Consider the following 26577-nt stretch of genomic DNA (forward strand, 5'->3'; position numbering starts at 1 on the left):
TCAAGAGCAAGAGCTGCAGCCAGTACAGACAGAAGGGTCTAATAACTGGCTCACGCTGACATTGAAGCTTCAGCTGGCAGCAGAGAGCAGCATGAAGCCACCATTGAACAAAACTTGCTTTCTGATGTTCAACTGAGAAAGGAGACAGCTGGCAGGACTGAAATGGGCTCTGTCACAGTTTAGGGACCAACTTTATTCTCTCACGGGTGCTATAAATATTCCCTCGGTTTAACTGGTTTCCAGCAGTAGGTGCACAGGCATGTCAGGATACTGCCTTTTCTCGCAGGATTTCAAAATTGCAGTCTCAGTGACTCGTTTTTAGGGGGGCATGTAAGTGTCAATCCAGACTGGAAAATTATGTTTTTAAATGGCTTTCTTTGAAGCCTCATGCTCGTAGGTAGCACATCTTGACAAGCAGAAGAGAATTATGGTATTTACCAATGTGCAAAAATGCTCTGTTGCCTAGAAATATGTGTACTAACATTTTTGCTTTATAGTCTATTGATAGAAAGAGAAAAATATTACTAAGAGCTCAGCTATCCTTACATACTGTGAAGTGCACTGTGCTCTGCTCTGCTTTCTTGTGCTTAGTAGGCTAACAGCTCCCCAGGCAAAGCACAGAGATGTTCATTACTGTACATGACATTCTCACCTACCCTGTACATTTGAACGTACATTGTACTGTGCCTGCTACAACTATCCAAGATTATAGTAAAGATCATGTAGCTTTTTGTAGGGACAAATAAAAAAATAAAATTGTGGTAAGAACTTTAGGAAAAAAAAAAGAAGTCATATGTGAAACTTTTTGGCCTGCAACAAAATGGGTTCCAATATCCAAAGCGGTGTGCATGAGCTGAAGCTGCCTGAGGAAGTGCTGCTGGATTTTTCAAAAAGTTCACTATATCATCAAAACTCGCATATGAAAGCATCCCATAAAAAGCACATGTCTCAATGCAATCCAACACATTTTCAAGAACTGCACTTTTACAATCTGGAGTCCTACTAATTAAGTCTTGCAGGTGAAAAAAAAAATCCCCCTGCAGAAATCATTCTGATTTTCTAAACTTTCCTCTCACTAGTTTTCTTTGTGTAACTTGTACAGCTGGCATTACTGTGGTTTTATTAGTACGAGGTTTCAACGACAGAAAGACACGTTGTTCAAGTGATAGAGCTACCAAGTACCAGACGCACAAAAAGGCTAGGGCATCTACATGTCACACGTATTTCTGGCCGTGCACACAGGTACTTGACATCACCCTGCTGGGTCCCACCAGCTGGTGTTCCAAGTGGCAGACGATCCAGATGGGGGTCTATCAGCATGTCTAAAGGAAGGGTGCTACCCCTCCTGCCTTTTGAAGCACATCTAACAGATGAAATACTGCTCCTCCTTCTGTACCACAGTCTAGTGGTAAATTCAGCAAATGAAGCATCAGAAAACACACATTCAAACCCAGCTTCTGCCTGATGAGATTCAAACTGGCCTCTCCAGAAAACTGCTCTTAACTTGTGGTAAGAATCTGGCTATTTTGTGGGGCAGGAGTCCTTACCATCTGTCTGGCTGAGTTTGCTTCACTTTGCATAAAAATTAAAAGCTCCTTGGGTGAAAGAAAGTAACCTGACTCTGTCACCTAGTGGTCAGGATTCTCACCAGGGAGTTCTGAGTCCCAGGACTGTAGAATTGACTACAAATTTTGCAATGAAAAATCACAATAAACAGTGAAATCAACATTGGTGAAGGGCTGATGTCCCAGGACTCTCCACAGGGGAATCACTGAATACAAAGCATACCCCCTAAATCTGTAATTATTTTACAAAAATGAGAATGGAGGGATGTAAAAGAAGTGCTGTCCCTTATTCTCGGATCAAGGCAGTTTCATCAAGAGTGATGGGTTAAAACCCATCCGGCAGAGCTGAACAAAGTGCCCCAGTGTCTCTGCAAGCTGGTCCTCACCTCTGAGCTGTTGTGCTGCTGCATCATTTTTTAAACAAAAAGGACCAACACAAATCCAGGCTTAAGAAAAATGCATACTGCAAGCTGAAGGGTGGCTGAAACATAGCAAAGATCACACTCTTACAATATACTGATTTGTATTCTAGCACTTGTACCCAGGGACACTGGGAGCCTCTGAGTTTGGTTAGCTTGCCATCCAGCAACCATTTTACAGGTGAAAAGGACACCTGGAGAGTCACTGTACTGTGCTGTTTAGACAAACAGCTTCTGCTTGTTTTCTTTCACAGAGAGAAATCTCTGAGTCATCAGCATCATTACTGCCTCCTTTATGCTTACCTAGCCTCATTAAAAAGATTAGACTGATCAGCAAGGGGCAGCAATTTAACCACTGCATACTTTACAAACAAGGCTTCACCAATTTCTTCCATCCCCTCTGATATTTTTGCCACATGAAGAAACACTGTGGTTTGATCTTCCCTACATAGACCTTTTGTTCTTGAAGAGACAGAATTTATTATTTGCTGTCTCAAATACAAAATGTGTACATGTTTTAATCCTTCCCATCAGCCTAACCTCTCTATCTATAGTAAGTCTAAGATGCTTATCATTCTCTTGGCTAAGTAACTGTCCCTTACATGGCAGAGAATAGTAAATGCTCCTTAAATCCCATTACAGCCAGAGGAAGATGAGTCACTGAGTGGCAACTACAACAACCATGGCATTGAAATTGTTCGCAGTGACTATTGCGCAAAGCCTATGGGAAAAGTCAGGATGAGTGACACCAAGGAAGAGTCTAATGGCAAAATCTGTCTCTTTTCAAAATAATATAATAACAATGGCTGTGATTAATGATCTAAAGATCAGACAGTGTATATATGCTTAAAACGAAATGAGCTGCAAACATCTCTGAAATGCAACGAAAGCCACTTTGAAAAGCTGTCATATAGTACACAGCAATGCTAGAGGACACAAGAGTCTACTCTTCTCGTGCAGCTGAAGGGTAGATTGGGCCAAGGAAAATTCAAGGTGTGGCCTATTCTACTTCAATAATAAAACTAATGTAATGACTACAGGCAATGAAACCCTTTCATTTAACAGCGAATTTAGCCTAATTCTCTTTCCTACCTTATTAGGGCACCGTTTGGTGCTGACCCAGAAGGTGGAATATCACCTATTGCCCTGAAATGCATTTCTTCATTTCAGAAGAAAAATTATTTCCTTGCTAGTTTGCAGGCACCCTGCCTAGCCTGCCAATCTACCTGGAAGCAGCTTGTAAGGCTGACGTGATACCAGTGTTTTATAGTAGAGGATACCAGCAGAGAATTCTTTATCTGTGGGTTTGACTGAGCTAATACTTGCATCTCTCAAGTAAATGCTGAAGTCCTTATGCCTCTCATCTCAATGGGATGTCTGCCAGAGAGGTATCGAAGCATAAGGATGCAGTGCTCAGGATTTCTGCTCTTCTAAACAGCATCTTAAAATTCTACGGCTATTATTAAAGAAAATTTAATGAATAAGATTTGGCACAAAGTGACAGGGCAGGCTTTATCTCTTCTGTTTATTGCATTTCATTTAGTGAACTTTCTTGCATGGGATTTATGGTGTGGCTTTCTACAGCAGCAGCAGCAGCAGCAAATATTTTGATTTCTAATAAAAAATATCATGTTGATTATTCAGTCCAATGGATCCACAGCAACCGTGACATTACTCGTGACAAGTGATGGGAACACTGGATTTTTTTCACTGGAGAGAGTAAATAGAAAGACAGCTGGAAAATGGAACCAGCACTTGAAGAGATTAATGAGAAACTAAATGATTTACAAGTACCGTGTCCTCATTTGACGGGGAATTAGATAAATTAACCAAAAAAAATCAGTGCTCTAATGAAGCTGAAGGGCAACTCCACAAACATATCACAAATGGACTTGGAAACAAACGGAGCAAAGGCAAGGAGGGAGAAAGCAAGCAAAGAAATGACAGCCTACGTCTAAAATGTGCTTAGCAACCCAATGGAAATGATAACAATTCAAGCAGAAGCCCTTAAAGTTGTTTCATGAGGGTGACAGGAAGGGAAGGAGAAGCTGGTATACAGTAAACTTCATCTAGGATAGCTGATACTAGTGTTAAAAAGAGGATACCTTGTATGTGGGAAGTCTTATAAGACAATTGGGACATGACACCCAAAATGCTAGCAGAAGTTTAATTTTAAACATAAAATAGACTGACTTGACAGAGGAGAGTTGTAAATGCTGGAGGTAGAGGGAAAATTAGCCTGTATTAAGGAACATACTTTTGGGAATCTTCCAGGATACATTCCTCTAAAAACAAAAAAATGCAGAAGCCATGTAATTTTTCATACTTCGGTAAGATGAAAAGTATTGATTCTGCACCAAAAATAAAGTTTTGTATGAAAAGGAATACTTCTTGGGAACCTGCAAAAAGTTACCATGTAGCAGGATTTTAACAAAGGACATAGCACACCTGGTTTTCAATCATTATCTTCACCAGACCCAATTCTCAGGCACTGAATTCTGTCTTATTCTTGCCATAGCCAGAATGATGAATGATTCTTGCCATAGCAGAGGATGACCAGCCATTTATATATTAATGGTTCTCCCTCCAGCCTGTTGTTTTAATGACAGAATTTTCCAAACCTGGAACTTGAGGGCTACGCAGTACTTTGTTTATATTAATTATTTTAGTAGGCCCACTTCTTGGCTTGTTTACTACAACCATGTTCCTTGAAAACTGGAAAATTATTCACAAAATATTTTTACAGGCCAGGTCTGTTATCTGTGCAATCTATTAAGGTGATTCAGCTATATCTCACTAATTAAAAGTCTATAAGATTTTACATCAGTTTTACCTTTGGTGGGAGTTCACAGCTGAAATAGCTATGTCTGCATAATATGCTACTGTTTAACCTGCTTAAAGCTTCTTGCTTGAATAGTGCACTTTATAATTAATATGTACATTACTAAAAGCCTATTCTTCTGAAGCTCTTCCCTGTCCTGAATAAAAAGCAAATGTATCCAATTTTTCAGGTTCAACCACCAAACCAAGAAATGGAAAACAATATTTTGATTCAACACTGAACTATTTGTTTTCAATTTGAAAATTATCATTAATGTAGACCATATTCAAATACCTGAAGAGAGAGGGACAGTGAGAATCACTCTGGATGGCTTCAAGTCTTACTTGTAAAGGAAGCTATTAATACCTGGCCTCTCTGAGCTGCTGCAATAAATGCTTCTGTATTACTGTGCAGTAAAAATGTTACAACAGGAGGGGTCAACACACAACATCCCAGAGATGAGCAACAAGAGCTGTTCCAAGATGTGAGAACCACAGCTGTGATTTAGTTTCAGCCTGGATTTAAAACTTCCTCATCTAAAACCCAAGCAAGAGCCACTGGAATATGGGCTATTAATGGACAAAAGGAAGGTATCATCCCCTTTTTTATTGTTGCAAGTGGAATCTAAATTCCTTTCTGAATCAAATCTCTAATGCTGAAGCACTCATGTTTGGAAAATATCAGAACTATTCTTGTCAACATTTTCACCTCTTCTTTTTAGTTTGTTTGTTTCAGCCATCATAGTTTACTGGATTAATCTCAAATTCAATAATTCTTCTGACCAACTAAATATGGCCTATTTATTATTGAAGGAAGATAGGAAGCAAATAAGATGCATTTCTGCTCTGAATAAAGGGATTTTATAGGTATCGTATGTGTAAAAAAGGTTAAGGAACATCACAGGGACCATGAGATGAGCTGTCCCTTCAGTGTGACATATAGCCAATTTTAGCAGCATACTTAGAACTACTGGAGAATGAAATTCATCTCCGTGAAGAAAATTCCACTTAAACCTTCAAAACAAGTCTTTAAGTGAGACATAAATGGTTGTCTATACCTTTTACTGGCTTTTGAATGGAGCTGAATTTCCTCTCAAGAGGTTAGTATAAATATGAATACTCTTCTGAAAAACTGCAGAAATGTCACCAGTAAGTAGAAAAATATTTGTTTTAATGAAGACTTTGAAACAGAGAGGTGTTGTGAATTCCTCTGAAGCCTACCTATTTGTAGAAGTGCCTTTAGCATACAAGATGCTTTCTGGTGAGTGTACTTACGCTGTACCTCCTCACTGCTTGGCAGGCACAGCTGTAAAAGCTGTGTGGATTTTTTGTATTTACTACAGAGGATTTTGGTTTCAATGCCATTTACATGCCTAGGTGCAATAGAGCAGAAACCTGTTATCCCAAAAGTAACATGTGCACATGAAGTAGGGTTACCTGTGTTACTTCAAACAAATGTGGTTCAAGAGAGATTAATAGTTTGCTTTAATTCAAAAAGGTATGCTAACTTTGCTGGACATATAACCATAATCAATGCTTTCAGTAGGACATTATTAAAAGACACATAGATATTCTAAAAGTGAGATCCGTTTTTTTAATCCAATCAGGATACAAGCACATTTTTTTCAAGGACTTTAATGTGAAAATAATGTTGCCATGGAGCAGCACAAAATAATGTTTTTCCAACATGACATCAAGCACCCATTAAAATCCAGTTTTGCTAAGTGTTGGGTAATGTGATGAGAGCTGAAGTTGCATCTGTGCTTTCTACAAAGGTTCTCAGTCTATAACAGCAGATTTGCAGAGGACACCAAGCTCTGTGGTTCAGTTGACACACTGGAGGGAAGGAATGCCATCCACAGGGACCTTGACAGGCTTGAGAAGTGGACCTGTGCAAACCTCATGAAGTTCAACAAGGCCAAGTGCAAGGTCCTGCACACGGGTTGGGGCAATCCCAAGCAGAAATACAGGTTGTGCAGAAAATGGATTGAGAAGAGGCCTGAAGAGGAAAACTTGGCGGTTAGGTTGATGAGAAGCTCAACATGATCTGGCAATGTGCACTTGCAGCCCAGAAAGTCAGTTGTATCCTGGGTTGCATCAAAAGAAGTGTGGCCAGCAGGTTGAGGGAGGTGATTCTCCCCCTCTACTCCACTTCCATGAGACTCCACCTGGAGTACTGTGTTCAGCTTTAGGGGGGCTCCCAACACAAGACAGACATGGACCTGTTGGAGTGAGTCTAGAGAGGGCCACAAAGGTGATCAGAAGGCTGGAGAACCTCTCCTATGAAGACAGACTAAGAGAGTTGGGGTTGTTCAGCCTGGAGAAGAGAAGGCTCCAGGGAGACCTTACAGCAGACTTCTAGTACCTAAAGGGGACCTACAAGAAAGTTGGAGAGGAACTTTTTACAAGGCTATGTAGTGATAGGACAAGAGGTAATGGCTTTAAACTGAAAGACGGTAGATTTAGGTTAGATATAAGGAAGAAATTCTTCACTATGAGGGTGGTGAGGCACTGGAACCGGCTGCGCAGGGAAGCTGTAGATGGCCCATCCCTGGAAGTGTTCAAGGCCTGGTTGGATGGGGCTTTGGCAACCTGCTCTAGTGAAAGATGTCCCTGCCCATGGCAGGGGTGTTGGAACTAGATGATATTTAAGGTCCTTTCCAACCCAAAGCATTCTATGGTCAAGTGTCGAGATGATAAGAGAAAAAGAAGAAATACATTACCCTTCTTTTCTGCCTTAAAGATATTTGCTGTCAATGTTGATAGCTTTGCAATGAAATTAAATCTATTCTACGATATTGTATTCTTAAAGCACATACTGATTTATTTTCTTTATATGCCTATCTAGCAAAATCAGTGTTGTAAAAGGAGTAACAACCAAGGCACAGGGAACTTGTTATGTCCTTCCTAGATCTCCGAATGTACACAGTAATCCGAAGTGTCAATCTCAGCAGGCAGGCAATGAAGATGCGCTAAAGCCACTATTCCCCTGTTAAGGAAATTACTGATCTCTGTGTGCAAGGACAGCAGTGCTTCTTCACCTCTCTCCGAAGAAGGACACCCTGCTTGCCAGGACACACCAGGTAGCGAGCAAACTACTCTAGTACAAACCACCACCAAGTGGGCACTTACTGGCAGAGTGCAGAGCATGTAAAGTGTTTGTGGGACTGCTGAGGGGATAAAATGCCTGCAAGAAAATGTGAGTGTATTTGAAAAGGAGGTAGTAGGAGGAAGAATGGAAAGGACAAGATCATCCATGAGGTCAAACATGCAAGAGGAGAGATGTTTGTAGCTCCACTTAGAGTACCTTTGAGATCCTTCCTACCAAATTCAGTGGGACCAAAATTTTTCCTGGTCTTTTTAAAGACAAATTGGAATAAATTGGAGTCTGTGAGACAAGCCTCAACATGAAATCACTCAGATAGACTAGTAAACTCTAACAGAAGGAAAATTAGATTCTAAATGACTGAAAAGCTCCAGGTGCCCTAACATCAATACACGAAATGAGCCATCCTTACCCACCACTGGCCCTGGGACAAGTGGCAGAGATGCTGGTAGATTTAGAGGAGTTCCAGCCATGCAAAACATACACTTGAGACTCATTATCCTGTGGATGACTCAGGACTAAACTCTGAACTACTGGGTAACCCTGCCAGAACTTCACAAAACATTGCACCACGGGAAAGCAATTTTTAAAAACAAAAATGGAGATCAAGAGCAAGAAACCTCGAGGACAAATTATTTCAAGTATTTCAGCTCCCCACCATATTCATTTCATCATGAAGATCACAAACAGTATTTGATGGAGTAACCAAAGGTGCCAAAGTGTAAGACATGCACCTCACTAATAAATTTTAAAGCTTTAATTAGAAAAATGTCAGACCAACTCTAACTGGCACCTTTACATTTATGATAATGAGAACATGAAGCAAGGGGACTTGAGACTGAACTACTCTTTAATTCCTTTGATCAGTCCTTTGGATAAAGGCAAAGGCATAAATCTTGTAATTAAGAGGGAGTTTGAACTGCCAGTGTTTGAGCTAGACAAACTAGATGTTGTGTGTAAGCAGGGGCTTATAACTTTGGTATGATAATTAGGACACATGTTCATTAATGTCTGTCTAGATCTCTCACATAGACATTTCTTCACATCTCTGTGTCTTTCCTTCTCCAGTCACAGGCTTGAAAACCAGATTATTTGGCTTGCCACTTGCCTTCTCAACCATTCAGGAAAACATCTTGTACTCCGTGGACTCAATGCCAACTTCATGTGGAGGGCTGGAAAGAAAGCTCACATGATACAGAGTCCTTGTTTCCTCTATCAGCTGGGAGAAGCAGACATTTCAAAGGCAAATTTCTCTCATCCTGTGATTAAGTATAACAGATGTGGGGGATAAGTTGCCTCCTGGAGATGCTGTTTCTTCCTCTATTAACTTAGGAGGGAGTCTGAAGAATGCCTAACTTCTGACAACTGTAGGTAGGTGACACAGATTCATTGCCAAACACATGCCTATGGAATGCAGAGATACTGTTGCCATAAATGCCTGATCCAAGAAACCCAAAACACAGAATTAAAAGGGACCTTAAGAGAGTCCCTTTAACTATACAGAGATTCCTGGCCTCTGATCCAAATGATCCCATTGCCCTTTAGGAGGGAGCTGGTTACTGAACTGACCTACTCACAGCATGTATTTTCTTAATAAAGTCCAGGGCTGTGACAAGGAAAACTGAAATTAGTACAATATTTGACAACATACTTGACATTTCCAAGAGAATGCACTGTCTAACAATAACAACAACAATAATAATAAAATGTTTCAGAAAAGCTGAATCTGATTATGTGGTGAACTGCTAAACTAGAATCTGAACAGAATTTTTAAAGGTGGAGATAATTAGGCAAATGTTCAAGAAACAGAGTCTCATAAGAATGTCAAATGTCACAATTATCCATTTACTTGATAAAATAAGTACTCTGTTGATTAAATTGTATTGCTCTCAGTGCTTCCTGCTTGAAAGATTAGAACATCAGAATCAATTCTAAGACACCAGGTTCGTTAGAAATGTGGGGGGAGGGTGCCTGTGGCAGCAGAAGTCCTCAGACAAATTCTGAGCCAGTTCAGAGGGTCTCTAACATCTACTGCTTTAGTTTTGCTGCCAGCACTGGAGGGATGGGCAGGGACCACAGGTTTGTTTTCATCAGACTTTCTTTTGGGAAATCTAGTCCACCCACAACCAGCAGCTATTCAATGCATGCAGTCCTCACTGGCTACAAAAGTTGGCCACTGCAGAGAGCAGGATGAAGAAGACTTCACTTACTTACATTCCACTTTTCTGTAGAACCAGCTATCACGTGGCTTTAAGCAAACATGCAAAAGTCATTCCTGTTTGTGCTCCAATCTAATTCACCATGGCATTTCCATTCCAGTGTAACTTTATCATGTGTCAGCAGAAACCTGGAGTGACAGAGAAGTTATCCCAGCCCTGGCTATTTAGAGCTCCTCAGAGATGAGCCGGGTGTGTTACAGTAGGTCTGCTTATGTAAGAGGGGGACCTTGTGATTTGCAGCTTGTGCCAGAATTCGGAAAGGCCAGCTGGCCAGCTGCTTTCAGTCTGTATTACACTAGTGCTGGCTCTAGCATGAAACTGCCCCATCAGTTTGAGAAATCCCCCTGTTTCTACATGGGGCTATTTCCACAACTCGCTAACCTCGTGTAGCAACAACAGCTACTGTCTCTGCCACCAAATCCAGCAAGTACCAACTCCAGTCTTCTGGCCAACCTACACAGTGCTCTCCCTGAGCCATTCCCTGCATGGTGTGGAAGGGTGCTCTCATACTACATGGTCTCCTAGCTTTTTGGCTCAAGCTTTCAGTGGACTAAGAGCAACTTCAAGCTTATCAAATGTCTTCTTGCTCCATCTCTACAGTGGAAAAGGAGAGTGAGGACTGTGGAGCAATACTGGCTAAATAGCAGCAGCTGCAATGCTAATTCCTGTGGGGATGCCTGGAGAGATAAAGGAAGTGTGGGGAAGGGGAGGGAGAAAGTAAGACCTCCTTCAATCACATCTTGGTTTGATACATACAGATGTATAGGAACAGGAGCTAAAGGATGCTCATCCTGACGTGTCGGTATTACAGAGTATCTGCCAAAGGACAGTGAATACCAATATCTCTATTCTGCTACACATTTTGTCCTTTGCAGCACAGTTTAAAACCCCCTGAAGACTTGGGCCAGAGTTTTCAGAAACCGAAAAGTAAAGTTAGAGCTATGTTTTGGTGCTGGCGTCAAATGGTCAGTGGCAGCTGCTGCATGATCAGAAGCTTCCACAGCTACCACACCCATGTCTCAACACAAACCTGGCTGCTCAGGTCTGTGTTTCTATTTCTGAACCCTGGTGTGGTGAACCTACTTCCATCATGCACCAAATCCCAGCCCTGCCTGCTCATTAGCTTCTGATTCAGTGTCCTGCCAACCAGCCTTATGTTCAGATGAGCTACACATGATTCTTTCAGAGCCCGTTATCACCTTTCACTGCGATTTCAACAGCCAGGCAGATTAACATTCAGAGGGCACAAACAACTACATTTTGATTCATTACTTTTAAGTAATAAAGAAAATGAATTCTGAAGGTTCTCCCAACCTGCTCCTCGCTCTTTATTGCTTTGATATACTAAACCACAGTGTCCCAACCAAGGTATATTCTCTTACATTCAGCTTACTTCACCATGAAATTATTCAATTCAGAAAGTGGGTTTGAAATATACACTGAAAGCAGTGTAAAACAGCACCCTCACCAAGCGTAGAAAAAGAAATGTAGTTTATAAACAGATTATAAAGTATATTTAGAACAACTTCTAATGAATGCCAGAGACAGCAGACCTTGAAGCAGGCAACATACCCCTGACATCAGCATTGGCTTTCAAAAAATGACATTGTCCATGGGTCATATATTTCACTGCGTCTCTAAAGAAATGTTAAATCAATAAAATACCTAAAGGTTGCCGACGAATCAGACAGTGTTCTATAAAAAGCCAACCGTTATTGCTGAGGGGCAACATAAGAGCTGAAGAAATATTTGCAAGGAAAAGGCCATCCCTCCCACTGGAGCCCATTCATATTCGGTTGCCTGACACATTCCAGAGGACACCAGTGAGCAGCACTGGGAGCTAGAATTGTATCAGCTCGCTTGCTTTACTTCAACAACTTTTCTTGATGATGTAGGATATCTCATACGCTGTCAGCTTGATTTCTCTGAGCCTGGTTTTTAGCAACATAATGGAAACTCAAGTTTATATTGGAAACACATTCAGCCAATTAATATTTGCAGTACATGAGAACCCATATTTCCAGTTACACACTCTATATTCAGCCTTCAAAAGGCCACAAAATGATCCATACCTTGTAATTACGAAATCAGGTCTGTGCACCTTTTAATGACCCACAGCATATCTTGGTTTTAGCTGTTTGTGTATATACTGCAAGGGTGCAGTCTTCTTGCTGAGGAAAATATACAGAGGAGAATGAAACACTGAGTGAAAGCAAGCTTTGATATTCTGCTGTGAATCCAGAAATTTAGCCTATTGGTGTCATAGAAGACTTTTGAGTCTTGTTTCTTTCATATGCTGGCATCCATCTTAGTAGACACATTAAAGTCAGTGGAGTGCTTAGAAACTCAGACTACTCATCTGCCTCCGTTTTCACAGTAGTAAAAATAAATGCAGGTGTCTACTTCCTGAACTGCTGAGAAACACTTTGATCTTTTTAGGCTACCAATTTTAAAAGAGGGCAAAGCAGTCCAAAAGCCAGTTCAGTGTTGATGGGGAGGCTAAGCACTACTGGAATTAAAATAAGTTTAATTTCTTGCAAAAGCTGGGACTAGAACTTATATCTCCTGACGTTAACATTATACAAAGCCCTCTCATTTCAGTCATGGTAGCATACAACTGCAGTCGTTTCAGAAAATAGTAATTAGTTCCAGGAGAAGTGTGTATTACATATATTATGTCTTGGCAACACAGTTTTCTATCCTGCTTTCCTGTTGCTAAAAATACAAATTGCTCACAACCATGCTTTCAATATCCACTTAATATTTGCAAACACGGTGTCTTTGACAAACAGGGTTTTTGGCTAGGCTTCAATGAGCACTATGTTCAGCTCCATTACCCACAGAATCACAGCCCTCTGAAGATATATCCTCCCGCTGTTACCACCAACACAGACACAAAAAAGGGGTCTTATTCTCCTCACAATCACTCTCCTGCAAGCTTCATGGTTTGAAAAAGCCAATTTCACCTACATTTCATTACTCTCTTCAAAGAATTTGCTGGTTCAGGGGAATGTCAGATAACCTTTAGGCTTTATGCTTGCCTTTTGTATTAAGAAATGTGGTTTAAGTTTCACCCCAAATCTTTACCTCTCCCTACACACTTCCATGCTGGATTCAGTTGTAATAAGCACTTGCTTAGAGACGTAGGCACTAGCAATGCCAAAGAGAACACTTCCCACTAGATGACGTTATGGGTGGCCGAATGCTCACGAGCCAAATCTGCATCAAAATTGTCTTCATTAGTTTATAGGAATGTTGCCCAGAAAAATTTATGGATTCCAAAATGTTTACCATCATGTGTATTTCAACATTGTGCTTTCTGGCAGATGTTTATTAAAAGCTTAGTTTCACCTACTGGTTCTGTAGGACACTTACTTACAATACATCAGATCATTCTCTCTCCTCTGATAAACTCACTTGATCCTCACGATTTATGTGTTAAAGATATTTTCCATTTCTTCATACCTTTCCTAAGTTAGACTTTGAGACACTGGGCAATGAGTAGCAATGCCAGACAGCATATGGCTAGTGTCTTTCCTTGAAAACACATCAGACGTTTCCATCTGGCATTGCAGTGATTTTTATCCCCTTCAAACTATCCTTTTGATTCCAATTGCATTCTATCATTTTCCTGAGTAGAGCATTTATTTTATAGTAATTTTAAACAGGTTTCTGGAAAACAGTCATCCTTTTAGCCCTAATATTTAAAAAAAAAATGCCTCGGCTACACTGCATTTTTTGTCATCACACTGTATTCCTTTTGTACAACACTGATTGCCTGTTCATATTCAAAACTGACATAAGTGGCATAAGTAGGAAGGATGATCAGCCAAATTGAGTCCATGCATCTTTTCAGCCACAGGGAGATTAAACAAAAAATGAATTAGGCCTAAGTAAGTAAGGCTCTACTGCAGGAATGACAAAGCAGAGCATCTTGAATATTGCGTGTGTTGCTTAAAAGTGAAGATTTTAAAGGAAATCAAGAAATACAGAGCACTGTTTTCCTTTTCAGAAATCCTGATTCTCAGAATGCCATTAGCAACACCAACTCACTAAGTTTAACAAAGATAGGTGTTCTTGTCAGGTCCTCCTCAAATGTAATGTTTTTATCCATCACCCATCAGAGTTATTAGTATTAACACAGTACCATAGTCCTACAAGATATCTGCAGATTAGTTTGCCTTGTTCAACATTCAGTAGGCTGTAAAATGAGCACAAATCATATCCAGAGTGGAATTTTCCACCCCAGATTTCTGTGGAGCACATCTTGTGGTTTTTATTGTGGTAGAAGGAGAAAGCTATGGAGAACACCTTAAAAACTGTCTTTTTAGACAAGCATTGCCTATACATACAAGCTGGTGACATCAGGGCAAATCTTGCCACTGATTTCCAGAGCTACTAGGCAAATCCTAAAAAGCAGGCTGAACAGACTCCCATTTCTTCCTCGTGAGCCTCAATAACGCTGGGCACAGCATGACTCCTCCTGGTGGAGTGTTAAATGGAGGCTGGGAAAAGCAGTTGGCTCCTTGTCACTGGGATGCTGAGGGTACTATGGGGAAAAGACAGTTAAGAATCTAACAAAATCAACATTTCTGCAGTAAAAAATTGAGATGGTGGTAAAATGTGTGCAACTTCTATAGCATTATTTTTGTTTCTTCAGGCTTAGGATGTGGTGTTGTAGTGATATCACCTCTCTGCTTGAAATGTGTCAAATTTAAAGTGTATAGGTTTTGAAAGAAACTGACTGTTAAAAAAGCTATATGAATGGTGAAATCTTTAAATAGTTGACTATACCTACAAGACCTTTTCAGATAAATATTACAGCACATATCTCCATCTTTTTCTCCCTGTACTATTCAAAAAATTTAAAACTGTCTCTGATTATGATTTGAATCTGAGCTAAGAATACAGAGGCTGATTGGCTACAGCTGCTTTAGCATGCTTCTCAGTAGGTGTAAATTGAGATAATTCTATCATATTTTTTAGGCTGAGGTTTGCTTTCCATCTCCAGAAGAATGCTGCTCTTGCAGTTGATGACTCGGAAAGCTGCTCTGGTATTGGGATCAAGGAAAATAAGAATAGGCAGAGTTCACAACTGCCAGCTGCCAAGGACAGTTGAATTTTGGACCATACTCCAGGAATGAACTGCCTGAGCTCACACCGTGTCATTGGACAGGCTACAGTACCATTGGACTCTGACATTAGATCTGTCTGATGGGAGCGAAAAGAGTTAAGTGCTCCAGTGCATTCAGTCAAGCAAGGTCAGAGAGAGGAAAATTAATGTCACATTACACTTGGTTTTCTCTACTAGGCACAGTCCGCAGTGGCACTCAGGTTCAGATTCAAATGAAGTTGTGTCAGTAGGGCTCAGGTCATCGAACTCTTTCAACCATTCTTCTTGTCTGATTAATTTTGCTGATTGTTTGACAGCTTTCAGGTATGGTGGAGTTTGCTAAAAACCTCTGGCCTGTGGTATATAACAATGCACTGTAATTTTGCTGTTTCATTTTAAATCTCAGCTGAAAACAGCTGTTTCCTGAGCCTATAACTTGCTGTGACTGTCTCCTTCTGCTGTTATTTATCTCAGTAGCTGTATTATTTAACTTCGTAAGGCACACTGGAATACAGTTTATCTGTAGAACATTATTAAGTGCAAAATGAAGTGGTACTCTTAAATCAGATTTCACTGATTGCTTTGAAAAGCTTCTAAAAATTCTCACCTGATGCTTCCCATACAGTCTTTTTTTAACATCTATTCCATAACATGACATGGAAGGAATTTTAGGCTTCAGCCCTTATACTGTCTGACTCTGACAGCTTCTGAAAATCTTTCAGATCAAAGAATAGATGACAGTTTGCCACCTTTGTAATGATGCGTTTTTAAAAGGTATAGCTAGCGCAAGAAGTTACATGTACCTTTTCCGTGTCAGTGCATCTTTCCAATTAAGTAAGATTCCCTGTTGCTGCAGGCTCAACTGGTCAGACAATGGACTGCAGTGAGATATGTCCTGAGTGGGATGCTGCAACATGGACAAAATTAATGCTGGGAGAAAAATGACATGAAAAGTAAAATTAAGATGAATGATTGTAGTGCAACTGTGTAATTCACTTCTAAATTGTGAGAAAAATGGGAAAAGTGTTAGCCTTTTAATATTTAACGACCCAAATTAATCCCTAGTTTATATAGTCTGTTAGAATCTAACATAAAAGTGAAAAAAAAACCCAACTTGTAAAGATCATTTGAGCAAACTGCAGAACTTGGTTGAAAATTATATCCTTACTACACAATATTACAGGATTTTTTTTTCTGGGGTATAAGAAAGGATACATTTTATAAAGACATTTTGTTGTTGCAAGGCTTTCATATTTAAGGAATCCCGGCCAGTCCATTCCTGCCTGGTGGAGACAGGATCTCTATTTGCTCCCTGACTGCTGGATAACATACAACTAATTCTGTCACTGTTCTGCAACATTTTCATTTCATTTCTTCAGACAACTGGTCAACTGAAATTGAAAACTTCCTGAGCCCAGGACTGTCACTTATTGCATGCATTTACAGTAACCAGATTACTGATGTGCTCATTGTGACTTCATCTTTCCTTGATCTTCAGCAGGAAAAATAAAACAGGAGAAATATGTAGAATCGACTTTGGTTGCCTTTTTCTTCAGCAATGTGTGTGCATGACGAGTAACTAGACTGATGAGTAGGCCTTGGGCAAGGAGACACTGTCCACATGAAGTGTGACCAGCGACCCAGAACAATCTCAGTATCCCACCCTTGGCCACAGTATCCTACAGCTGTGCCACAGAAAGGCAGCCTGCCCAAAAATTCTGGTCAGTTTTCAAGTTGAAGGAGTTCGAATTGCAATACACGCTCATGATACCAGATTAAAGGACCTTCTGATCAACTGTTGCGATCAGTACCTTCTCTGATATATGGCTACACACAGATTTCAAGATCTTAAAAGGAGAAAAGGGTCTTACTTAAACATTCTTTGTGGGAAGGAAAAATGCAAATGAATGAGTCGTGACTTCAATTAACATCAAGTGCACTCTAATGGCCAGCTTCATTCTATCTGATTCATCATTTAAAGCTACATGTACTACTCCAGAATTAATAACTAGGGATTCAGTACTGCAGCCATTCAGCCTGCAGAGTTCCTATGCTGGTTTAGGACATGAAAGCACTCTAAGCCCTTGACTTTTGTGACACATAAATATTCAGAATTTATAGATACACAGGGCAGCACACTGCATCCCCAAACAAATCTGTCCAAAAAGATGTGGCCATGATGGTTATTTGATGAAACTAGCCTTACTTTGGGAAAATAAGCCTCTTTGCGAGATGCACACAACTATAAAATGCCATAAATAGAAAAATAATATGTTCTACATGAAGAAATGTTATCATTTCATAAAAATAATATATAATTAATCAATACACCTCTCATTCTATAATTCCCTTTTAGTAAGGTTTTGACATGGAGAGGCAAGGACTGTACATTGACACGGTTACTAGACTATTTCCTCTTAGCAATGAACTGATGATTTTGGCCTAATTGTTAGTGAAGTTCAAAATATTAAAAGCCATAAGATTTCCCTTTATTAATTCCTGCATCAAGTCCAATGATTGTATGCAATTGAACTAGAACAGATCTTTCAAAACAAAATATTGAATCCTGGTTTAAAAATATAGCAATTGTCCAGGATCCACCACTGTTCTACATAAATGGTTTCCAATGATTAATTATCTTCTGTGTTAGAAAGGTGTACTTTATTTCTCTGAATCCCAGTGTCCACCATCGAGGATAAAAATTTTTTTTTGATCCTTCCAGTTGTAAACACCAAGCTGTAGCAGGAAAAGCAATTGATGTCAGGAACTGGACAAAATAGATCCCTTCACAGCTTACACCTTTTATTTATACCTAATGGCTGAACTGGAGACTGAATGTTTCCATCTCATTAGAGATGTGAATGTGAAATCAGCTGCTATAATATGTTTCATTCATTCAGGAAGGCAGATATTTTTCTACTCAAAGCAGCAAAGCAGAATGACTGAAAAAACTCGGTTTTGGCTTTATTTTTAACCAACAATTATTCACTAAAATGAGACAAAGCTGAACACTTGACAGCACTTGAGTACCAAGGAAGTGCTACCAAGTGAAAATTCACAGATCCTCGACAAGAAAAAGGCTTGATTCAGCAATAGGGGCAGATTTGAATGGATTTTGAGGATGCCACTTTCTTATGAGCTAAAACACAACACTAAGAAATAATGTGCATACATATTTTATATCACGTTGCAACACTTTACAAATCTATACAGCCAAATTATCTGTCTATTTTAATTCACAGCATAGACTGCAGTAAAGATTTGCAAGCTTTCACCAGCAGATACCATAACCCATCTTCTAGAATCAAACAGAAATGAAAATATTTCCCGTACCACATTAACACTGAAAATGGTCATCCTACCTTTTACCAATCTTAAAATCCTTGAGCATTATTTGTCTGTCTGGATTTAAACTCTGAGAAGCCAAAGACTTTCAGTAGAAGTAAAAGACATGCACAGAGAAAGATCAAGTCTGAGAAGCATCACAATCAATGGTGAGCCAAAAACTCACCTGTTCATCCTGGGCTGGTTCTGATGAATGTATTGGAAAACTGCAAGGTTCACTTCCCCTTTGCTGAACTTCTTCTTACTCAATGGCCAGCTAAAGGGATATTGTCATTTCTTCATTAGCACTGCTGACAATCAGCCTCTGCTTTGGGCCAGGGGAAGGAGTTGCACAGGGTTGTGCTACGGAATAAGAGCCATTTGGATCAGCGTGCCAAGTCAGGATAATTATACAAATCACTGATTTTATCTGAGACAGGCAAAGTATTTCTAACAGACTCCAACATTCACATTTATTCAGCCAGTTGCCTCACACATTTCTCAAATATTCACACGATACAAAGACAGCAAGTAGTCACAATTAAATTCACTTCTAAACCAAGCATTAGTCCCCCCTCAGCTCCTTCCAACTTTTCACCATTATTTACTCTGCTCAAATACACAGAATTTACAGCAATCTGTTTAAAAAAACAGACCAATTCCTTTATTTCACATTAGAAAAAGATGAGATGGTGTGTGCAATCCAGATAATCTTCATTTTCCAGGAACAATAAAGCGAGTCTACCTACGTTTGCATTGCTTTGCTTGTATGAGGTCCAGAGGGGCCGTACCTTGCTTTCTTCCACCTTTGGTATAGAAATTCCTATAGATCCTAAATTTTACTAACAGATGAGACATGGACAGCGAGACATAGTTTGTGGCTAAATCCTGCTAAGATCTCTGCTGCTAGGCAACCTGACTTAAGCACAGTGTGAGTAAGGTTAGTTGAGTTTGTAGTTCAATGGAATATATATTCTGTGAGCAAAATTTGTTAGCAGGCTTGATCTCACTCGACTCCAAGTTTCCCCTTACTCTGCATCTCTCCCTCTCTGTACTTGGTCAGCTGTTTATCAGCTTTGAAATACTGCAAGGATGAAGCAACTCCTTATGCAAGCTGATGCTGTGATCAACACAGCCATCATGGGAGAGGCTGATTGTTGTAATGCACTTAAACCTGGCAACCTGCTGAATGTTCTGCCATTCTCAAAATATACGGTGCAAACCTTTGGCAGATGGTGGGACAGGGCACGCAAAATATACCAAGTGCGAATAGGATGGTTGTGACTGCTACAAGATTCCCCGCTTGCACCAGGTCACATCCGCAGGCAGGCGAAGAAAACCACCCAGAGCCACTGAAAAAACCTCTCTGCTTTTTCTCCAGCTCCCTGTACATGGTGCATGGGACCACAGGGACGGCAGGAATATGTAACTCAGTGCAAGGAATACGAGCAGCGCCACTGCCACAGCAGAGACATGGTGGAAGCAAAGAAACTGGGGCTTTACTGCTCGTAAGTGACTCATGAGCCAAGGGACAAGATGTTTCATAGTACCTTCATGTTATGGGCTCAGATTCACCCCAGCTAACTTCAGGTCCTCCACTGAGGCACGTAATCCACAAGCTCCCTCTGTTACTTGCCCTTCAGTCTCTGGAGGGAAGTTGTTCTGCCGCTAACCCATGTGCTTCAACTGAGTGTCTCCAACGAAGTGGGGTGAATAAGAAGCATGGACCCCTTTCTTGATAACTAATCAACTGATAGCACTGCAGGGGATGAACTATAGGTCACTACAGCCTGATTCAGCCGCGACATGACGTCCCCTAACTCCTGGTAGCAGCAGTTGTAGTAGTGTCTGTTTGAAATGTTGTAATAGCTTAGGGCCCTGCATTCCACTCCAGTAGAAAAAAAACAACCTATTTAAATAACAGTTTCTAGTTTATATGTCTAATTTGCCAAAATGCAATTGTCTTGAAGATATGGATGGTTAAGAAGAATAGATTACCTGTCAAAACTACCCAAACTGTTCCTTGTTTTGACACTGGATCTAGATATATATTAAGTAATGAATACACAGCATACGAACATATATATGGCCAAATACTAATTCTTACTCCTGTGTGGCAAAACTGATCGGGAAGGCTTTTGATCTAACTTTAAAATAATGCAAGCAGTAAAGTGTGTCTATGCATTTTGAACAGTCTGAATGTATAATAACTAATTTTTTTCATTATTTCTTGTATACAATACAGGCGAGTTGAGCACATTCAGAATACGCTAGGGTTTTTTGCCTGATCCCACAGAACAGTTGCACAGCGTATTATGCTATGAATATTATGTTTGAAGGTTTATTCAGATTTCTGGTTTTCCCCACTTTCAACAGAATTAGCTGTCATGTTCATGATTAAAACAAGTTTGGCCATGAAATCTTTAGATAAAAACCCAATAGCCATCCTCACTATACAGCTGCACCTGGTAGACTTTCACATGACCAGTGCTTCCTGAAAGACAATGGACTGAATACAGATGACAATGAAAGTATTTTGCAAAATAAGAACAAGTTCAAGAAGTAACATATGCAAAAGTTCCCCTATTTTGATGGCCAAATCAGTCACTGTCACACTTTGGATATCTGAAATTTTTATTGAGTCAAACAAGACACTTTTAGCCAGTGACTGTATGCTATGTAAACTACATCATTACAGGATAGAGGTTTTTTTACTACCAGACGATTATCGCTCCCGTTGTGCTAACCTAGATACGCGCTGACATCTAGTGGTCCTTTAGAGACTAAATATAGTCTAAATGTTCTTTAATTAGCAAAAAAGAATTATAACCTCGGATTCAAAAAACATATTTTCCTCCTTCTATCCCTTTTTCCCACAGTGCATTTAATAGTGTTTACAGTTAAGTGAATTCCAGTGATTACTGGCCCTTTCGATATTTGTTCAAGCTGAGGTTTTCTAAAGCACTCTTCCCATTGACATCATGCTGACTCCTTTGGGAAAATCCACCTGGAGGCATTTCTTCACTGACAATCACCACGGTATTTAAGCAGAGACTGTAAAATTGGAAAAGAAATAGATAGGAGTACAGTTCTGAATGTCTGGAGCCACAGTATGATCTGTATTACACTTGATTTCATCAGAGACCCCTTAAGCTATTCCTACTAAATTCATATCAAAATTTGGCCTTCAACTGATATTTAACTATTAATGTAAGAAAATGGTTACAAATAGCCTTTAAATGATAATTTACTTTATTACTATATTGAAAATATCTTACTATATTGTAGACCTCAATGAATATTTATGAAATGACAGTCAAAACTCTTACATAGAAACCCACTTTCCAGAGCATTTACTCCATCTTCATTTAACCCATATTTCTGTTCATTTGCAAAGCCATGCATGTAATGCATCACCTACTCAGGAGAACTAAATTGGGAAGAAAGCATTAGAGCTTTAGGTGCTGACTCTACACTGAAAGAGGAAACAAAAGCAGAAAATCAACTGCCTTCTTTAGGAAGAACTGATTCAAGAGACCAAAAATTTCTGCTTAGGTTTCAGTTGATTATCACCAAGAAAGGCTTTTAGTACTTGGATGTAACTGGATGTTTTATAGTGATGTGTCTGGTCAGAGAAGCCCAATCTCAAGTATGGCTTATTCAAACTCTAGAAAGGTGGTTGTCATGGTTTGATTGTGGGGTGACAATGAACCATGGCAGATGTATTGTTAAACCCCTCTCCCCGCCTTTCCCCTTCAGCCCCTCCCTCTCCCCCCTTCCCACTAAGGACAAGTGATTGGGAGGGAAAGAAGGACAGAGAGAAGAGAGTTGGAAAAATTAAAAATGTTTTACTAATGCTACCAATAAAAATAGAGAAAATAATACAAAATATACAAAACCAATCTTTAAAGTCCCGGCACCTGCTCCGGCAGATGTGGGGCCGGCACCCGAAGTCCAGGACTGGACTCTGCAGCCAACCGGAGCTGGATTCAGTCTGTCACTAGGCCTCAGTTCGCAGGGACGACTCGCAAGGTCCTCTCCCAATGTCGGCCATAAGGAATAGGGACGAGATCCTCGTGATCCCCCACTTTTATATGAAGTATGACGTGAATGGGATGGAATATTTAGTTGGTCAATTTTCAGTTCACCTCCTGCTTGCACATCTCGTGAGATGCATCGTTATCAATGACCTTGCATTCCATTGCTATGTCTACCAAAACATGTACCTAAATTTCAGGAAAACTGCAGTTAGTAAGACGACTTTAGCTGAGAGGGAAATTCACTAAAAGAGAAACTTGTTTTTAACAAAACCAGGACAGTGGTCTATACCACCTCCGACAGGTCCCTGAGGCCATCTTTTACCCTGCTTTGATTTCCATGAGGTAGTATTTCAGGCTAAAGCAATAGGCTGCTGCAAATGTCCCCAGGTCAGAGAAAGGGAGAATGATATGCTGAACTAGCACTGAAGAGATTTATTTTGAAGGAAGAAAATGGAAGCTGATGAGAAAATGGCCTGATAGCTTGTGTTCAGGTGCTGTCACTGTTTTACACAAAGGTCACCAGCACACCTTTAGTGTTCTCCCAATATGTATCCACCAGTATCCCTAAGAATCCAGTGCGCTCAATTCCTCGTGAACAGGTCATTACTTATCATTCTTGCATGATGTTCATTTTGGGGGTATCACAATTCAAGTAGCTGCTCAACTGGCATCCTATAAAGAGTTTCCACAAGATGTTTTCATTTTTTGCCTCATTGCAAGACCTCTCCATGATTTATTTCCTCTAGCAAAGCACAAAGCCATAATTTTCTTTTATTGAACTCACTCTGGGTAGCCATCACTCTCCAGAAATGCAGATGGTCATTTTATTCTTATTCTTAGTGACAGGATGAATACCACAATTCTGCTAGCAAAGACAGCAAAGCAGTCATTTATAATAGTAAGAGGAGCATTCAATTTAATATCTGTATTAACCGTACATAGTTAGGCATTTTGGACACAGTTTTTATAGGATCCTGCCCTGCTAATACTTTAGGATTTTACAGTACTAAGGCAAATTTGCATAGCATGTATGCTGGCATGCAGGTGTAGTTTCTGTGCTTATAGTAAATGAAACAGAACTATACCATGCAGAAAAAGTTGTCCCCCAAGTGAACTCTGATCACACTCAGTTTTTATTGTGTGTATTTAACATACTGCAATTTAATAATTTGTCTGTCTCTTCCCTTACTTCACACTTCAATTTTCAGGGGCATCTACACTGCAGGTGAAATTCTGGTTCAGAACCTATGAGCTTGAGTGAATGAAAGTATTGCTTTAATGAGTTCATTGTCAATGGAATTAAGAAGATGGCTTGTAGCTTTCTTTCCACCTTAGAAAATGTGGATTTAGGGAATTGCTGGGACCAGCGTTATGCACAAACACACTTTCTCTGTTTTGGGGTGAGAGGAGTGGCGGTGAATAATTCACAGCACCTAGTATAGTGCCCAGAGACATACCCGGTGATGACCAGTGAGTTTGTCAAGAAACAAAAATATAGTGTTGAATATTAAACAGAAGGGATCAGGTGTTCTCTTCAATGAGCACCTTGCCTGACCCTGCCAAAGGGTCCCTATACAGCTGAATCTGGAATGTGCTTCATTTCATCACAGACTGGCTATTGCTACAGCAACAACACTTGGAGAATAATTCAAAGAAACAAAGCACAGATACAAGTCAAATCCAGGGGATTAGAGTATCTAATTGTTTAGAATAAGGGGAGCTTTACCTAGTGTATTCAGTGTATGGATTCAGAGCAACACTACATTCAACATCTGCTAATGCCACATTTTAGTATTGCCTCTTCGATCAGAGTAAATTATATAGCTTAAGTGTTCATATCGCTAATTAATCTCTTCTGAATCAGATCTGCATATTAGTTGCTCAAAATAGGCTTAATATAGTCATAACTGTACAAAACACTAATATCATTTTTCATAATAATTAGACCATCACATTGCCTTTTCTCTCAATTTGTCTAAATGTTCATATGTACATTATAAGTTAGAAGTTAAATTTTATCCACACATCTCTCAATTACTCCATTGGTCTGTCTATAGCATCTTCTTCTTAAGGCATCAAACCTGTGCAAAGTACAGATATTCAGTATGCAGGGTATTCATTTCCTCAGAGACACATTTGGAAGGATTGGAACTCTGTTCCAGCAAGCACATAGCAAGGAAGCACATAAGATATTTCCAGCTTTGGGAAAGGCCAGTGAGAGGAATCAGGTACACTGACCATCAGATCATTTCCTCGCAAGCTGAGAGCAGGCCAGAAACTTGCTGTGGCAGGGCCACGGAGCCTTGCAAAGGAACTGGACTGTGTTGAAACTACCCAAGTGTTATAATTCCTTCCCATAACACAGTTTGATTGCCTCATTTGCTATAAAGTAAGACCCCAAAAGTGACAAGGAGATAATTACTCTGGCCTCTGCTTTTTGGAAGTTGATATAGAGAGAGTTGACAGCAGTACCGTGAACTGTCCTTATGTTTCATTTGCCGATGTGCTGTAAACCTTTGACTTGCTGCCAAAATTTAAGGTTGCCTTATGAGATAATCCCAGACAAGAAGTTCAGTTTAAATGCATCTTCCTGCCCTTCTGCTGGAGACAGGGGCATGATACAGTTAGCTAAGAAAAGAAATACAAAAACTCCAGGGCTATGAATAATGATCTTGAATAAGTTACTGGATTTGCAAAATGTTGATAATACTATTTACCCTTGTATTAAACTTAGAAAATACTTCTCTCCTCCTAGAGTCTCTAAATCCCTGATTAGACCACCAACAATTCCCTTATACACTTCCTGCTGGTTTTAATCACCTATCCCAATCTTTTCAAGGATTTTTGTTTTGTTTTAGAGAAAATAAGAAAAAAGAAAAAGAAAAAAAGCAGAAGCTCTGCATTCAGACACAAACAGTTGCAGTTTCACTCAGAAAGTGTATCAGAGTTGGCTTGTAATAATAACTTTAAAGACATTGTAAATGCTTTGTTAATCCATGCTGCTGACAGCTTTGAATGCCAAATCATCTGTGTTGAACTGAGCCATGAAACCATCTCATGAGGTACTAAGTCCACCCTGAGACAGCAATGAAGCCAAAGCTTTGATTCTCAAGGCTGACTGGAGTAAATCATGGTTTTTAAACTCTTTAATCCCTCATGCATCCACAACACGTAATTTTAGTAATGCATTTGACTTAAACTTCTTCTTACTCCAGAATTCAGTCCTACTGCAAATGAAGTCACAGCTCCCAGAGGTTCCGGAGTAGAACTAGTCCTCCTCTACTGCAATCCTTCATTGAAATGATGAGATGGCAGAAACAGTATGTCATCAGGAACCATAATTTTACCTTCTTTGGATGTTTTTTTTCCTCTTTTACTGTATTTCAGTGTAGCATTTCTGGGCATAAGGAGCACAAGGACTGAGAGTCTGGAGGTTCTAAATTTCAATTCTTGCTGCCTCACCAGTCCATGAGATTCCCGCTTAACTCTAAGAGTATATTCAGAAGCAGCAGTGAACACCTTGACCTGCTCACCTTACCACCTTTGTTTCACTGCTAGAAAATGACCACAGATAGCACACTTTCTTACATCAGCTCAGATATACTAAACTGAGGATTTGGACTTTATACATCTTACTAAATAGAGCTCAAGGCCCTGAGTGGCATTGCCCGGCCACTCTACACAATGTTTGGCCCGGGATTTCCCTTCGGTCCCCTGTAGTTGCATCACAACCTGAGTGCATAAACACTATTTCATTTCATATTATTCTCAGTTCAGAGCATTTTGAATAATGTGATGACTTTGTCACAACTCATCCAAATAACATTTTACCAGCACGAAATTGAGGCTATAGCTTGCACACTCGGTGGGGTAGCAGAAGCCTTGAAGGTACAAAGCATCCTAGGATACCGTTTGAGTGTGGGGAAAACAAACCTGATCCTGACAACACAGAACAGCACCAGGCTGAGGAA

The 26577-nt window shown here is 40.0% G+C and overlaps 1 protein-coding gene across 1 annotated transcript in view; it reads right to left on the bottom strand.

Moving 5' to 3' along the window:
• Positions 1–10203, bottom strand: part of GADL1 (glutamate decarboxylase like 1) — a 103379-nt gene extending 93176 nt beyond the window's left edge. The window contains exon 1 of the mRNA XM_065627559.1: positions 10125–10203. The gene's annotated coding sequence lies outside the window, so the exon portion shown is untranslated. The remainder of the gene's footprint in view (positions 1–10124) is intronic.
• Between the last annotated feature and the right edge of the window lie 16374 nt (positions 10204–26577).

The sequence above is a fragment of the Caloenas nicobarica genome, chromosome 2, assembly GCF_036013445.1.
Source record: "Caloenas nicobarica isolate bCalNic1 chromosome 2, bCalNic1.hap1, whole genome shotgun sequence".
Taxonomy (NCBI): domain Eukaryota; kingdom Metazoa; phylum Chordata; class Aves; order Columbiformes; family Columbidae; genus Caloenas; species Caloenas nicobarica.